The following is a 16,631-nucleotide window of genomic DNA, read 5'->3' as shown; positions in this document are numbered from 1 at the left end:
AAAATCCCAGTACTGCAAAAAAAAAAAAAAATGCTGGAGCAGTTATGTGCCAGGTTCTGTGGCATGATACTATATATTTCATTACCTTAATTTAGTAATTAGCAACAAAGTAGTGGAATTAACCATAGCTTACCAATTAATAGTTTTCAAACGACCTCTTTCTAGTTCTAGCTATTTTCTTCAGTGTAGTGTGTGCCCTTGAGCAAGTCATATCTGGACCAGAGAATAGTGGGGGAGGGTTTGGAGTAGAGATGCTGGAAAGGTAGAGGTCAGTGATGGATAAGATCCTTATCAGCTCAAAAACATGTATGGTTTGAAATAGATCCACAAACCTTAAGCATTGGCTTGGGTGGAAATAGCTTTACCTACTACTCATTGCTAATTTAGCATTATGAATCATAGCAATAATCAGTGAGAAGAAGAGTTAGTATAGACTAGGACTCCTAACTTCAGAGAGGAAGGGAGTGGGTTCAGAGAGCAATGAAGTCCAGCTGAGAGGACTTTTGCTTTTTTTGTGGGAATTTGTTAATGCATCCTGGTAACAGGGGAGCCATCACAAGCTGCTATGTAACCAGAAGTTGGTTTTTAGATTTCAATGGGAGAGAAATTGAAGGATAAACCACATTGGATTATTTGGATACATTTATGTCAGTTTCTGGCATTAGTTATACTATCAGAGCAAGCAAAGGTTTCTCACAAAGGAAATTATTATAAAAACTTAATAATGGATCTCTGTAATGGAGCATTGGCTAAGGTTAGAGGCTGGTTAGAATTGAGTTTTAGTAAAGATTACCAGGAAGATAAATGAGACATGGAAGAAGTGGGTTGAGAGTTTTCCTGTATAGCTAAGTTTAGCCATAGGCATATAGCCAGCAAAACGTTACGAACTTATTTCAAAGAAATGGAAGTGCAAAGAATGCTGGAAATACAGACATATCTGGAAGGATTTACTGTCTTTATAGAAATATCTGTTTTATATTTGACAACAGATATTTTAGTGGCTTCTTGTTCAATATTCTAAGTCTGGAATGCTTATTCTCATCCTGTGTCTTGTACCTCCATACCCAAAAGACAGAGGTCATTGGAGTGACTTTCAATGGAAGAAAGCTGCTTAGTCCTTGTGGGCTGCTGTAACAAAAATACTGGGGACTGAATGCTTAAGCTTCTCACAGCTCTGGAGGCCAAGAAGCCAAGTGCAAGGTGCAGCAGTTTCTGTGTCTGATGGGCTCTCACTCCGGGTTTGTGGATGACTGTCTTCTTGACATGCCCTCACAAGGGGTCTCTCTGAAACCTCTTATGAGGGTAGTGGCCCCAATCTTGGCCACTCTGTTCTCATGACCTAGTCCCCTCTCAAAGGCCTCACCTCTGGCTGTTCATTTTAGCATCTATGAACTCAGGCCAGCATCAGGAAGCTGCCCAGAGCACAGAGCATGCAGATGGGACTTGGGCCTAGGTATCAAGGACAGGAAATGTGTTGTAAGGACTTGAGCTTTTACAGCTGCTCAGACTCCAAAGGTGGAGTTTCTCAGGACTTTTGACCAATGCTTCAACTTGCAAGGTGACAACTGGGTAGAAGGATTAGGTGGTGAGAGGTGCCAGGATCTGTAGGTCACCATGATGTGGTCTAGGATCCTCTAGGGGCCTCAGTTTCCCACAGGCTTTGTGGTACTTCCATGATTGTTCAGAACTCATTTTTTTCTCTTTATTTTAATTCACAGCATTTTCAGGGCCATTTTAGGAAAGCTTGGAAGGAAAAATGGGAACCCCTTAATTGAAGAGGGCAGTTAAAACACCTCAAAATATCTGACCACTTCATTAAAATAGGATCCCTAAAGCAGGTTCAGTTTCTCATTTGAAGAATTTTACTGTCCCATATCCAAAGTAACTAGTGGGCAACCAGACTCCACCAACTTCAAATTGTAAAGGTTTGGGGAAATTTTCCATTATTAGCAATGGTTTAGGAAGGTAGGAACAAGATTTTATCAAAGAATACTTTGACTTCCTGCCTCAAACTATAAAACTTTGAAGTTAACTGATAGCTATGACTAGCTACAATGTTAGTTTTATGGTAATTAAACACCATCATGTTACAGGAAATTTGGTCTCCTGAACTCAGTGCCAATTCACAAATAAGGAGAGCAAGGTTTGGAGGAAAAGGAAATAAGGCTTATTAATTTTACCAGGCAACACGAGGGCAGCTGGGCTATTGCCTCAGAGTTATGGTCCCATTTCTGAAAGAAAGTGTGCAGTATTCAGGGAGGGCTTGGCAACTCAGTTTGTGATAAAACACATGTCCCAGTGCAGGTGTTGGCCTTGGTTCTTATTTCCTAGGTACCTGGTGCTGCATCCCCAAAGCCGTATGTCTTGGTTGACAGAGGTTTATTTCTTCTCAGAGGTCACAGAGATATAAGGGGGGAAGATATTGCCTGGCTTAATATAAAAATAGTGTTAACCTTGGGCTCCCTAGCATGGGGACAGAGAGAAGGTGGCAAAATGTCAGTTTCAGTCTCCAAATAAGCATAGCAAAACTGGCCAGCACACAGGCTGACCGTAATCGAAAGTCTTTCCCTTTTGTAGTCCTGGTTGCATTTTCCCCACTGTCAATTTGTTTCTTCTGTTTCTATGGAAAAAGGGCATCCCACCTATCTGGCTACTCCCTGCCTTTAGTTAATTTGTGAACCCAAGGAAGGAGTCAAACCCAGCTTTTAGACACCTGTTACAATCATGCTGTTTTAGTCTTGGTCCAGGTGGATTCAACGTGAAGCTTGCGTTGGGGTAGCAATATTTTATTCTGTAGTGCTCATAAAATGCCTGTTAACATAGTGACCTGGGGGTGATTTTTACCCGTAAATTTAATTATTTTTTGTATTTTCCATAGGGCAGATTTTTTTTACCAGAAATTAATTTTCCATTGGACATCGTGAAAAAAAAGAAAATGATAAAACAGAAGTGAAAAGCCATGTTTTTAACTGATACTATCAAGAAGCCACTGAAGCTTAGCTAGCTGCTGAAGGACTGGAGTTTTCACAGGGTGCAGGGGAGACAGTTTGATGCACATCTTGTCCAGGGCTGTCTACTCTTATAATAAGATTCCTAGTCCTGAATTCCTAAGTAGTCTGTGGTTTGTTGTTTATGGTTAAATATCGCTCATAAATTTCAATCAACAATGTTGCATATGTGCATGAGAATATATACAAATGCAGCCATACAGTTACATTTGTATAACAATCATGTATTATTCGTGTATACATAAGAATCGTATAGGGAATTATTGCATAATACACGTAGTTAAAGTGAGCAGCATTTGATGAGAATGATTACAGTAGCCTCTGAGTAATATTTATGAGGAAGGAAAGAATTGATGGGCAAGGCTAGAGCTAAGCCACTCGTTTGGTTTTTTTCTCTTAATTGTGCCAGAAAACTCCAATGTGATGAGTGCTAGAATCTGCTTAGTCCAAGCACTGGGAATCTGTGTGGGCTTCTGAAGTCCTATTATGGCATCCAGTTTTTGAAAAATTAAATCATTGCAGTCATGTTGTTCAGTCTCTTGCATCTTTTGCAAATCATTATGAGATTCTTTTTCTTTTGGTGTTTCAAATATTCTCACATGTACACTTACTGATTCAGTTAGACATATCGCCCTTGCCTCCCCACATGTGGTGCTTTTGAAATTGGGTTATTACAACTTGAGCAAAGGATGAAAACTCAGACAAGGAAAAAAATCACTCCCACAGGCACTTGCCAGAATAATACCCAGTTCTCAATCTGTCTTTTATTTTCCACATTTCTAGGTAATAGGTGGCACTTTAGTGCCATTAACCGTGTGAATGAGAAAAAATTAGGAGGCATAGGTAGTATTTTTTAAATATTCTCATTTTTTGAGTAGACAATTAAAAAATTCATCATAGTCATGAAGATAAGAAGAGAAGCTTCTGTAGTAGTTTTTGTAGACATAATCTCCAAAATCGGCAATAAAGCAGACTCCATATAAAATAGAAAAACCCTATCATTTTTAAATTAAATAATCTGAAAACTCAAAGCAGTTATTTTAAATAAAAAGACACAAATCGCCAAGATCTTTTCCATATGAAAAAAGCGCTTAGGCAAAATTCTTACAACCCCTCTACTTCTGTTCACATGGTGTCTTGCAACAGAATCATGATGATCATAGTAATGACCACAAGGTCACAAAATACCATCTGATAAGAACTGCCCCTTGCCACCATTCTGCAGCCTGAGCTGCAGCTGGTCTCATCCCTTGCAGAACAAAGCCCCACTGTTCCTTATCTCCCACCACCTTCTTTTGCCCGCCCCTAGACCTTGCTTTCTCCCAAATGCTACTTAAGGCCAGACACGTGAGAGAACCTGTTGCTCCATTTTTTCTCGGCCAGCCAGCCTGCTTATTAAACTTTTGGACATGAGAAACCTTTCATGAGCCTCCTTTGTGTGCAGTGTGCAGCATTTTCCTAACACTGTCAATACTTTCTGGATCATAAAAAATATGGTACCCAACCATGTTAATATTAGAATGCATTCTACTTTTTTTTAATGACCTGCAGGTCATCTACAAAGTTCACAGATTTCAATCTAGCTCAATTCCAAAGTTTATTGAGTCACTGACTTATTTGAGGTAGATAGAGATGTTTGTTTCCAGTTCAGTTTATGAAACCTCATTTAACCCAGAGTTAAAACTGTTGGTCAGCCCTTGGATTATACTTTCTTCTAGAAATTCAGGACCTGGACATTCATTAGTGTGCTTGAACACATGCCCGCTAAATCCAGCAAGAAATGTGGTGAGCAAGCTCCTGCCCACACTTCCCACACCCAGCAGATTCTCTCACGGTTCACGAAGGCTGATTCCACTAGGATGACCCGTGGCCATCAGACTGTGGCCTGGTTCCCTGTACACTTTTCAGGGTTGGGGGTTTAGTAGGAAAGAACCAGTGCTTTGGTGATTTGGTGAGCCAGCATTTTTTTATCATGGAGCTATCTGACACCTTTCATGCACAAAGCAAATTTGTTTCAGTGTTTCCTGAAAACTATATTTAAGACCTTCTCTCCTCTTGAAAAGGGAATCTTAATTACCAGTGGTTTTACTGGTAGATTTTTAAACGTCAATTATAGTGGGAAGAAAAGTTTGATCTGATTATTTGGAATGGTACAGCAGCAGGAAAGTGTTGGAGATGAAGCCATTAGCATTAGTGAGGACTTTCCAGGATATCCTGAAAGAGGCTTTTCGATTCTCCAAGTCACTGCTATTCAAAGTGGCAGATCACTGCTGACCTGGGAGTTAATTGAAAAAGATTTTCAACAAATTATACAGAAATTGGGAAAGCATGTAAAGCTTATGCAACAGTGTGACATTGCTGTGATGTCAAGCATGCAATCATTTTTTTTACTAATCATCGTTTATATTTTACAAATGTTCCAGTACACAATGAAGAGGATTTTTTTTTTTCAAATACCCCTCTGGGATAGCTTGAGAAACACATTTTAGAAGATGATAAACTTCGTTACTCAATCTCTTTTCATTAAGAACTGTGTAACTTTGATTTTCCCTGACACAAACTTAGACCAGCACTATTCCATTTCTGATCCATGACCTATGTCACTTTGGGATTTACAAATGATATGAAAAGAGATCAAGAAAAAGAATCTGGAGTTTTCCTGAGATTTCTGGAGAGTAAGAATTCAAGAAAGATGGAAGTGTGGAAGGATAGAAAAGTAGATGTGGGATTACATGGGGGGGACACATATGATTAATATGTTTCCTGATGTCATCATCCTGGAAACTGTTTACGTCATTACTGACAAAAAAGTAAGAAGAGATAATAGGAGACAAGATATAATTGTTCATTTTTTGTATAGGTTATTTGCAAACAGACATTATTATTTTGATTATGTTTACATATACTAAGCCTATGATAAGATTATTCTGCTAACGAGACAGAGCACCTAGCTTCTGGGCAGGTAGATAGGAAGTTAATATTATGCATATTAGATACATGTCCACATATTAGTAAGGCAGGTGTTTTTGAGGTATACGAAGTGCACTGTAGTAGTCTTCCTACAGTAATCAGAGAGAAAATGAGAAGACTGTGTGAAATAGCCTCATTTGTGATTAGAAGTGCAGGATCGCAAGGTCTTGAAGAAGGAAACAAACAGTATGTGCTCAGTGATCCTCCCAGCTCTACCTGGCAGCAGGTGCTATACCCATGCAGGAAGGGCATAATGAGGGTTCTCCTGGGCTACAGAGACATCAGCAGGTGAAGGGGGCTGACGTGTGGGGAAGTGGTGGAAAGGAGGATGCTAGCAGGGAAAAGTACCCTAGAAACCTGCAGGGTCGCCCTGATATTTCAGCTGAACTCTAAACTCTGCATTTATAAGTTGAGTCTCCACAAAGCCAGGCAAAGCTACACTTCTGGGAAAGAAATACTGAGGAACAGGTAACTCGGTTAACTCCCAGAGCTCAGACAGGGTTGAGAAAACATTTTAGTCCTGGCAGTTGAGAGCTACCACACTTAGGGGCTGAATTAGCCATACCACAAAGGCGGCTGCAGACCCACCACAGGGAAACTTTAATCAGGCCTACAGGTATGAAACTGTCATGTAAGTAACTAACTTCCTGCCAAAACAAAACCCAACACTCTTTAAAGAAAGACAATAAAATCCAGACACATCCAGTTGGAAATTTTTAGAACATAGGCAAAAGCAAGCAAGAAAACACTCAATTGAAGCAAGCTGCCCTGGAAATGATAAGCTCTTTAAGACAATTTTTAAAAATATTTTCAAGTTGGAAGAACACAAACACAATGAAGACAGAAATCTCTAAAAAAACCTGAAAGATGAAAAGAACAAATGGAACTAAGAGAGTTAAAAACACCATCTCTAAAATTAAAATCCGATGAATTACTTAAGAACACAGTAGACACCGTAGAAGAAAAGACTAATGAGGTTGAAGACAGGATAGTAAAAGCTACCCAAATTGAAGCACAAAAAGAGAAGAGATTGAGAGTGAGAGAAAAACAAAAACAAACTACAAAGAAAGAAAGCAGACAATTTCAAGAGGTTTAACACAATGTAAGTGGAGTCCCAGAAAACTGGGAGTGCAAAAATGCATTTTAAGAAATATTAAGAAAATGTAAGAAATATTAGCCAGTAGCTTCCAAATTTGTTGAAAAGTATAAACCCATACGTCCAAGTTCAACAAATCCCAGTCTGAACAAACACAAAGAAAGTCCCATCAAAACACAATGTAATTAAAGTTTTAAATAGAGTCAAATGTTAAAAACAACCAAGCAAAAAGATACATTTCAGGCATCAAATAGTGTCTTCTCACCAGAGAAAGACAATGGGACAACATCATAAAAGTTCTTGAAATTTAAATATAAAGAGAGAAAGAAACATGAGCTTATAATTCTATACCCAAGGATGCAGATGGAAAAACATGATAATCAGATAAAGATAATACTAGATGACCCTGGAGAATTTGGCGTGTACACACCTGCACTGCACAGAAGGGGAAAGGATGTTCTTCAGACTGAAGGAAAATGATTCTAAGTAGAATCTTCTTGAAACGAAATTCACCATTCTCTCTACCTTGGTCAGGGAAGTTTTGTGATGGTGTTATGTCTGCAGCTGCAATGCTGTCTTGTGACTATGAGAGGAAAACATGGGGGTGGGGTACCAGCCACTCTGTCAAAACAAGACACAGAAAAAAGAAAATAATGGGTGACTGCAACCAGCCCACAACTGTGCATCTTTGGACTTGTCATTGAGTGACATGACAAACAGATGGAGTAGTCTGTGTTAAAATCCCATCAAAGAAACAGACAACTGTGAGTTGTTTTAATCTGGTTCTTTGGAATAGATTGGCTCATGTCTTGCACACCTTTTGGCATAACTGGAATCTAAAAATCTTTATTTTTGATTGATAATTCTGGTTATCTGTTACAAAAGTATTAGCAAAGCTACTTCTGGAGCCACCATAGTAATAGTTTTGAACATGACCATGTATAGAAGCCCATCGTGGTGATTTGGAAGCTACTGAGAAATACCAATGACCTATTTCCATACACAGAACCCAGACATAAAAGAGAAGACTAGTAGCATAAGACATTATCATCTATGGTTGGAGGTGGAATATAGATGTTAAGTACATCAAAATGTGGATTGCACTGGGACATGAGCGACAAGACACAGAGCGCCCACCCAAAGGAGAAGAGTTGGGAGCTGCCTGCAGGAGACTTCCATAACAGCCAGGCAGGAAGTCTTCCAGCCCTTCTATGGCCTCAGTGGTACCTACGGTATTGTCCTGTTTCCACACTGAATATCCCCTTATGGGAAGATTTTTTTTAAATCAATACTTTATGTTCTTGCTCTGCTGAGCACATGGATGCAATGTGTCGGTAGAATTACTGACCTATGAGGAGCTATATCACACACTATGAGAGAGGCCAGACATCTCCTGGGAATCCAGCCAGTGAGTACAGACTTTTGGAATTTTCCTACAGAGAGAGAGAATAGTCTGTGTATGAGAGAAAGTATACATCTGAGTACAACTTGAATGTGCCATTAAGAGACTGTCCTCCATTTATTCCTCTTTAACAGCATCCCCAAATATCATCCAAATACATCACTGCTAAACAGAGAGGTATATCATGCTAGCATTAAATACATCTATGATTTTACAGATGAGAGAAATTAATTCAAAGAGAAATTGATGTCTGTCTCATAAAAAACTTAATCACCATCTTGTTTGCATTCTAAAATAATTTTACATGGGGTATTTCCAAACTCCTTTGTAGGAACTCTAATCTGAACCATCATGAGAAGCCTTTCAAAAGCTTTATGCCTAAATCAGGTGCCAGTGGCTCACAACTGTAATCTTAGCAACTTGGGAGGCCGAAAGTAGGAGGATCGCAGTTTGAGGCCAGCTCAGACTTTTCTTGTTCACAAGACCCCCATCTCAAATCAATAGTTTGGTTCAGTGGCACATGCCTGTCATCCCAGCTACTGTAGGAAGTATAAAATTGGTGAATCTTGGTCCAGGCCAGTCTGGGCAAAAAGTGAGTCCCTATCTCCAAAATAACCAGAGCAAAAAGGATTTGGAGGGGTGGGGGAGAGAAATGACCCAAGCCTTGTATGCACATATGAATAATAAAACAATAAAAAAAAAGAGGATTTGGGGCATGGCTCAAGTGGTGGAATGCCTGCATAGCAAGTGCTAAGCCCTGAATTCAATCACAAGTACTGCCAAAAAAAAAAAATCTTTATGCTTATCTTTCTAAAAGTCAAATACGTTATTTAGAACTGAGCATGTTACATGCCTGTGATCCAGCACCCAGGAAGTGGATGCAGGAAGATCACAAGTTCAAATTCAGCCTGGGTAACAGAAAATTTGTAACTAGGCTACGTAGTGAGATGCTGCCTCAACCAAACAAAACAACACAAAAGTGCTATGTACTAGTCTCATTTTCCAAATGAGAAAATAGAGGCTTAAAATGGTGAAATGCCATCTTCAAGCTCACACAGGTGACAATAAAGGAAGGACTTGAATCCATATCTAGATTCCTGTTCTTTCCGCTTTACCTAATAGCCTCTGATTTTTTCAAACTTATTGTAAGGTCGTGTTCAGTCAACTCAAGAGATGTTTTTAAATCAAAATATTAACTAGAATCTGTGTGCTTCCTGAATTCTCACCATTTTTCAATCTGTAAAAATAAAACCCATGTTTTCTTACTGTTAGACTTATGGCCGCTCAGGTGGGGGATGGGTGAGCAGGGAACATACGAAACAGCAAGATTGTGGAGTGACTCAAGCTGTAAAAATGCTTAGCAAACATGAGGCCCTGAGTTCAAACTCCAGTGTCCCCCAAAAAAGAAAAAGCAAGGTTGACTGCTTGGCAGTTTTTCCACACAAGCTTCTTCAGAGTGGCCATGTTTGCATAGAGCTGAGTCCCCAAGGCCCTGGGGATTGCTGGTGGTGGACAGTGCTATTCACACCCAGCAGTCACAGGGGCTGGGCTTTCTGAAGAGGGTGCCAGAAGCTCAGTCTGGTTACAAAGCCAGGAAGCTCAGCAGGCAGATCAAAGAGGACAGAAAGGGTTGGGACCTGCAGCCAGTAAGGAGAGCACTGGAGTAGAATGGCCAAGCCTAGCTCCCATGCAAAGACAGCAAGCTGCCTTCACTGGGGAAACTCACATGTTCCTCCAGGAATGACTCCTTATCAGATGTTGCACACTTGCTTCAGGCATGCTCCTGAGTGAGCTTATTGCATGCTTCTTCCTACATCGCAGGTTCCAAATAGAGGAGACCCTCTGGGCGGAGAACTTAGTATCAGCATGAGCCAAGGTTACTCCAGGTCACCTAGAAAGGGACACTGCTATGAAAACAGAAGTGAGTGAGGACATTAGAGGCCTTTCCTCCTGATCCAGCTAAGCTGAAAGCAACAGACCTCCCTTCCAAGTCTGGTGTCTGACCATTGCCAATGCTCTACACTCAAATCCTCAGGCTTCCTGAGAACCACCTGTCTCTCCTCGCTGCCTCCCTCCAGTTCTTCCTCCACTCAGTTCCTTATTGATTTCGATTAAGGATGACATTTATTAAAAGATATTTTCTTTGGGGGATTATTTGTCCCAAAATAACTGTTTTATACCAGGTGGAACGATGGTATTTGGCTTCTTAAGAAGATTGAACACTTAGCTTAGACTTTTACCAACCTAAATGTCCACTTATACTTTCTAGTTAGTTAATTAAAGAATATACTCCCAGGACAGGCCTGCATCATAGAGCTCCACACTCCTGAGAAGAAAGGCATCTCGCTTCACACTGATCCAGATGGCTGCTCTGATAAAACAGAAATCACAAGTGTTGACAAGGGCGTGCAGGCAGTGGAACCCTCTGCATTGCTGCTGGAGCCATAAAGTGTGCAGTCACTGAAAAGAGTGTGGTGGTTCCTCAAGAAGTAAAGATAGAATCACCATCTGATCCAGCAAATCCTCTTTTGGTTCTAATCTTAAAAGATTTGAGATCTTAGGCTGGCTGAGTGGCTCTAGGGGTAAATTGCCTGCCTAGCAAGCATGAGGCCCTGAGTTCAAACCCCAGTACTGTCCTCCACCTCCAAAAAAAAAGATTTGAGATATAAGAATTGAAGTATTCCTTTGTATACCCAGGTTCAGAGTGGCATTATTTACAATAGTCAAAGTTGGAAGTGTAGGACTGGGCATGGTTGCTCCCAGCTGTAATCCCAGGACTTGAGAGGCTCGGACAGGAAGATCGCAAGATCAAGGCCAACCTGGGCTATATAGTGAGATCCTGTCTCAGAAAAAAAAAATATGGCCATGTCTATTGATGAATGAATTCATAAAAACAAAATAGGACATAAACATACAAAGGAATATTATTCAGCCTTAAAATGGAAAGGAATTCTAGTTCATTAGAATATATAATAAAGGTATGTTTGTGATATATATATATATATATATATATGTATTTATATATATACAAACCATTACTGTTTGATTCCATTTATGTAAGTTGCCTTGGAGTCAAGTTCATAGAGACAGAAGAGTAGGAAGGTGGTTTCCTGGGACCAGGTGGAGGAAATAGGGGCTTGCTTAATATAGAGTTTCAGTTTTACAAGAGGAATAAATTCTGGATACAATATTAACATAATATTATGATGTAATATTAACCACTGGACTGTAGGTTTAAATGGTTAAAATTGTCCAGTTTATGTTGCATATATTTTATCACAATTAAAATTACCTTTAAAGTGTGGTGTTGGTTTAGAATGACTCATTTCTTGCAAGTGGCTGGGTTCCTGCAGAGACCGAGCAGATGTGGTCTGCAGTGACCTGCGAACAGTTGGGGCTTTTATAAATCTGCCAACATGTGCAAGCAGAAACAAACGTCCTGCCCATGAGCCCGGTGCTGTCAGAGTTATGTGTGCTTCGGTGGGGGCAACCTAAGTGCTCTGTGGCGTGGGGGGTTTGCATCGATAAGAGTCCAGGAAGGTCCTGCACAGCCCAGAACCAGCTGAAGGGATGATTGATTGGCCTTTGGGAGGGATGTGATAAGAAGGACTTCCTGTTTCTGTGATGACTCCTCCATCACAAAGATTGAGTTTTATCTGAAATAACCTGAGCAAAGTGCCATGTGGGATCTTGAGGGAATCAGCCAGCTTTCTTTTCATAAAAATGGTATATTATTCACTTTTTCATTACTGTAACAAAGTACCTGGAACATACTAACTTTATGAAGAAAAGACACAGCTGTAGAGAGATGCAAGGCATGGCATCAGCCCTGGCTTGGCTGTAGTGAGCACTCCATGGCAGATGTCAGGAACATGTATAGGAAACAAGAATCCAGACAGACAGCTGGGTCCCACAATCCCTTCTGAGGGATTACCTCAAGTGACCTAAGGACTGCCCATTGGACCCAATTTTTAAAGGTCCCACCTCCCAACATGGCCACACTGAGCAACACAGGATGCTGTGGGGGACAGGCACATCCAAACTGTAGCACCTGGGTCCTCAGTGTAAAATGGTGTTATTTCTTAGTGTATATATTCACTTAGTGACTCACTCAGAATGTGGAGTTTAAGGTTCTTGTTTGCAGCCAGCAGAGAACAAAACTAAGTGTCTGCTGTATGTGACCTTTACATAATTACATGTATTTATTCTGTGTTCTTATTTCCCAGACCAGGATCATTAAAGTCATAGTTGGGGGCTCCAAGCCACAGCAGCAATTTTCTCTAAAAATTCTAGAATCTTCTTGTGTATCCTCGACCCCTCACCATTCCCACTTTCTGTCTCTTTGTTTTAAAAGCAGGAACCTTATGACCTACTCTGCATAACCGTGATCACGTACTAGAACTCAGTGGCATCACTTATTCCTAGTGTATTTAATTCAATGAAATATGCCTACATGTGAGACCTGCTGTATTAAGGCAAGGTGACAAGACATACACTCTCTCCTGAAGAAATTAGAGTCTACCTGAGCATAGAAACAGACACACAGAGTAGAAATAACAGAAATCAAATTATGGTTACACATCCAACTGTTGTGGGGACATAGAAAAAAACAGTTCCAGTTGGGACAAATCAGTGGTGGTAGCCTTGGAGTGAGGCCCCATGATGTCAAGCCTGCCCAAGGACAAAAACAACAAAGGACAGGAAGAAGACTCAGGATGAAGAGTGTTGGGAATTGTTTTGGGAGTTCTGGTTTATGTTAACTGTAAAGAATCTGATGTTTATAGGAAAAACTGATTATCGTAAATGAGCATAAGGTTCAGATGAGAAACCATGGCACTAATATAATTGTGCATATTTGGACAGCTGTTAACCTGGGTGACCCCTGAAATATTTTAGGATGGCTGAACGTTCCTAGAAAGAATATGTTGCTATGTGTTTCTTATGGGAGGCAGTTGGATTTGGAGCTGGAGTCATCCTGAGAGGTATCAGTGTCTGCCTGGCCTGCTCCTCTCATCCACATGGCCAGGAGTGGGTAAAACTCACCTGGCACATATGTCCCGAATTCTTGATTTGGCTATCCCAGAAAAGTGAACAACTACTGGGGAGAACCCTGATAAAGGAAAGATATTAAGACCAAAGGGACAGATTTTATAGTAAATCCTAACTGGTTCAGCATAGGTCAAACCTCTGCTGTCTGGGAGAAAGAAGACAGATGAGATGAGACCATGCTTCAATGATACTTTGCTGGGACTTGAGGTTTGTCTCCTGCAATGAAGGAAAAGGAAACGGGAAGAGGAAGGTGACACACTAAACAGAGCCTTCTGAAGTAACTCTGCCGATGGTCACAGTGGACTGGAGAGAAACTAGAGGCAGAGATAATGCACGTGGCCTTGTTACCCTTGACCTTGTAATCACCCAAGAAAGGAAGTGAGGGCCTCATCTGTGGACAGCAGTGCTGGCCATGAGGACAGAGCAGAACCAGACAGGCCAGGCCCTGAACCGGGGTGTGCCCCAGGATTTGATATGTCGCCACTGAGAGCTAACTCTCCCAGGGGATCTTGTCCTAAGCCATTCTTGAGGAAATAGTAGAGTTGATGAGATCTTAAGTGTTTAGCATAAGATCTTCACAAAAATGTCCTCTTTTTGTTCAAATGCTGACACCTCCCCCACCCCCAATTCTATTAGATTTTATTAAAAAGTGAACACACAGGAGATGGCGAGTCACTTAGTAAATAACCCATATATGAAAATTATCACTAGAACTGGACCTGGGATAAAAAATAAACAAGGGATGTTCCAAATGTTTCCAAAAGAAGGGAAAGGCTTTGTCTTTCTGTTTCCAAAGAAGCAATAGATGGGTTATTTCCATAGTGCTCTCTTTGCATACTTCTCAGACAAAGAGACAGTTCCATGGAGAGACTTAACGAGCTACTTCTAAGAGTTTTTAGTGACCTGCAAAATTTAAAATTATAGACGCAGTTGTCCCTCAGTAGCCACAGGGGACTGGCTTCAGGATGCCGTGGATCCCAAATCTGTGTTTGTTCAAGTCCCTTCTAAGTATTTGCATATATCTTACACACATCCTCTCATGTACTTTAAATCAACCTTAGATTACATCTAATACCTAGTACAATACAGATGCTAGGTAAATAAATGCTATATTGTATTGTTTAGGAAATAAAGGCAAGAAAAATGTTTGTATATGTTTAGTACACATTTAATTTTTCTTAATATTTTGTTTGGTTGGATCCATGGATGTGGATGCATGGATATGGAAGTTCAATCCACTTTTATTCAATCGATTTAAATGCTAGACCAATACTGAAGACACCACAGTTAGGTGGGTGTAGTCAAGATAAAATGAAGTTTGTTGATACCCAAAGAAAACTGAGTCCTTGACCTTACCATGTCCATCTGTGACTCTCTGCCCAGCCCAACCTCACAACGTGGCAAAATTGAGCCAGTTCCTCAAGATTTCTCTTCTTTCATCTACTCATGTAACTTGTTTTGGACTAATGGCCCCAACATCATGCACTCCTCTTTACAACATGTCCAGTTGCCGTCATCGGTTCTTACACACAGGCAGCCCTGGATAGCACCCTGCTTTCACCAGGCCAGCATGGCATCACTGGAGTGAGGGAGGGAGTCTGTGGGCAGGGCTCTGGATCAATTTTCTTTGTATTTTCATGTCCACACGCAACCCTGGAAAATGAAAAGCTAAGTAAACTTCACAGTTGGATATGCAACTTCAAGTACAAATTTCTCATCTTGTATACAAATATTTTCTACAGTCTGGGAAAGAGGGAGAGAGAGAGAGAGAGAGAGAGAGAGGAGATTTTACAGCCTTTGTGTAGCCTTTCCTTGTAGGGGACCATCTGCCATTCTATAGATTCTGTACGTTTTTGTGAGGTCCACACATTGCAGTACAAAATGTAGGTCTGATTCTTCAGTGCTTGTCTAGAAAGGTGAAAAATTACCTTGGAATAAATTGTGATGTCATTGGTAAGGCATGAAGTGTTAAAGTGCTGATGTGCTATGAAATCTTTGAGGAGGTACAGAGTTCAATTTACAAACAGCTGTGGAAAGTTATTATTAAATTCCTGATGGAGAAAAATAGACATTTTAAAATTGAGGCAGGATGAGGCCACTTCTAAGTCCAAGTGTGGGGACTTTGTAGGTAAAACCTGCTGCTTAGATTAACTCAAAAGACTATCTGACTCATTTGGTTTGAAATCTAAAAGCTTTTCATTTTTTATACTCAGTATAAGAAATTTACTTTTTAATCTAAGGCTGAAAAACATTTACAGAAAGTTCTGTCATTCTACAATAACACTTTTTCATTCAAGAAAATTTTCTTTTTATGTATTTAATTTTGCTTCTGAGTGACATTTATTAATTATACTTAATGAGATTCTGTGTAATAGTTCAATGCACATTTATTTCAAATGTTAAACACAAAACAGCAGTTTTCCTGGACTTCTGAAAAAAAATAAAAGCAAGCTCTAGTCTCACTTGTTTCAATAACGAAGTTGAAAAAAGTTAAATTTCTATTTGCTTACTTTAAAATCTGTGTTCAGCAGCTCAATAATACTCTCACTGCATGTGCACTGTGACCGAGAACAGCTAGGTACTAGAGGCCTTGCAAGTGAAGAAAACGTAGTTCCTGAAGATCCTACAACTGAGAATGTGAGAAAGAATTAAGGGAGTTCATTTATGAAAGGTGCAAACAAACAATAGAAAGTTGTAAACAAACATTTAAGAGTCATATTCATTTAGTGACGTCTTAGGAAAACTGCATGTCAAAATGAATTTAATACATCATACTTTACATATTTCTTAATAATTTTACACATTTCCTGTTATGTAATCAGAAGCACTCCGATTTTATCGTAGAAACTAGCATTAAAAATAAACCATTTCAAAATTTAACAAACGTCATAAAGTTGTCTTTCAAAGTAAATGATTAATTACAAAGCTTTGAAAAAAACCAAATTGCCCAAAAATGAAATTTGACAGAAATATATCTTACAGAAATTCTACTTTATAATATTTGGCTTTTATGGCTAAACTGCAGAACCAGATCCAATTTCAATATTTGCCCCATAATATCAACACCAGCTGAATAGCTAATGCGAAGCCAACCAGAAACAAAATA

At 39.9% G+C, this 16,631-nt stretch overlaps 1 protein-coding gene across 5 annotated transcripts in view; it reads left to right on the top strand.

Moving 5' to 3' along the window:
* Nucleotides 1-16,631, top strand: part of LOC109702382 (piezo-type mechanosensitive ion channel component 2) — a 385,390-nt gene that overhangs the window by 252,293 nt on the left and 116,466 nt on the right. The window lies entirely within an intron of this gene.

This window comes from Castor canadensis, chromosome 4 (genome assembly GCF_047511655.1).
Source record: "Castor canadensis chromosome 4, mCasCan1.hap1v2, whole genome shotgun sequence".
Classification (NCBI taxonomy): Eukaryota; Metazoa; Chordata; class Mammalia; order Rodentia; family Castoridae; genus Castor; species Castor canadensis.
The sequence above is the reverse complement of the archived record's forward strand: the minus strand, read 5'-3'. Positions and strand labels throughout refer to the sequence as shown.